Source organism: Callorhinus ursinus, unplaced genomic scaffold, assembly GCF_003265705.2.
Source record: "Callorhinus ursinus isolate GAN/ISIS: 27379988/994484 unplaced genomic scaffold, GSC_fseal_2.0 scaffold16, whole genome shotgun sequence".
Taxonomy (NCBI): Eukaryota; Metazoa; Chordata; class Mammalia; order Carnivora; family Otariidae; genus Callorhinus; species Callorhinus ursinus.
In genome coordinates, this window is record NW_027397078.1 from 31,685,498 (window position 1) to 31,686,729 (window position 1,232).

At 40.5% G+C, this 1,232-nt stretch overlaps 1 non-coding gene across 1 annotated transcript; it reads right to left on the bottom strand.

Annotated features, from left to right (window-relative positions):
- Window positions 1–738: 738 nt before the first annotated feature.
- On the bottom strand, window positions 739–843 carry LOC112813052 (U6 spliceosomal RNA). Its single transcript, XR_003205435.2, has one exon. It is a non-coding gene; the product is annotated as a U6 spliceosomal RNA (small nuclear RNA).
- Between the last annotated feature and the right edge of the window lie 389 nt (window positions 844–1,232).

The window sequence follows — 1,232 nt, forward strand, 5'->3', positions numbered from 1 at the left end:
CACCTGGGTGGCTCAGTCGGTTAAGTGTCTGCCTTTGGTCATGATCCCAGGGTCCTGGGATCGAGCCCCACATCGGGCTCCCTACTCAGTAGGGAGCCTGTTTCTCCCTCTCCTGCTCCCCCTGCTTGTGCTCTCTCTCTCTCTCTGTCAAATAAGTAAAATCTTTTTAAAAATAAATAAAAATAATAATACTGTTTTGTATATTTGAAACTTGCTAAAAGAGTAAATCTTTTTTTTTAAAGATTTTATTTATTTATTTGAGAGAGAGAGAATGAGAGATAGAGAGCACGAGAGGGAAGAGGGTCAGAGGGAGAAGCAGACTCCCTGCTGAGCAGGGAGCCCGATGTGGGACTCGATCCCGGGACTCCAGGACCATGACCTGAGCCGAAGGCAGTCGCTCAACCAACTGAGCCACCCAGGCACCCTAAAAGAGTAAATCTTAAAACTTCTCATCACAAGAAAAAATTTGTAACTATGTATGGTGACAGATGTTAGATTTATTATGTTGATTATTTTGCAATATATAGAAATAACAATTCATTTACATTGTACACCTGAAACTAATATAATGTTATCCATCATTATACCTCAATTTTTTAAAAAGTAAGTTGCCTTAATAAAGAATTTATTAGTGGCTTATGCTGAAGCCAATGGTCTAGAGACCAGTGGTATGCTTCTAAACGTTTACCAATGTTGTCTCTCTGGAAAAACAAAAACAAAAACAAAATCCTTGATTTAGAGCATTTATCAATTTCCATGGCATAAACATTCCCTTGCGCAGGGGCCATGCTAATCTTCTCTGTATCGTTCCAATTTTAGTATATGTGCTGCCGAAGCGAGCACCATAAACATTCCCATCATGACCAATTTCAAGCTATCAGCGAGACATCACTAAAGGTGGACTAGGAAAGAGATATACCCAACTGGCTTTCGTGGAGCTGGCTCCAGCACATTCCTGTGCCAAACCTGCTGGATTGCCCTGCTCACCCCTCAGTTCACATTCAGTTCCTGAGCAGTAAGAACATCACAAGGAAAAACAGCTCCAGGTATCAGGATACTTTATATTTTCAGCTTCAATTTAGGACAGAGACATAAATAAACCCTTGTTTACCACACAAAATGTACCACTAAATTCACCGTCAGTTTGGAAAAAAGGGTTTTGGAGACGAAATACTGCACTGCAAACTCAATCTCCTTTTCTTACACTCCATTTTAATCCTTCGCCTACTTTA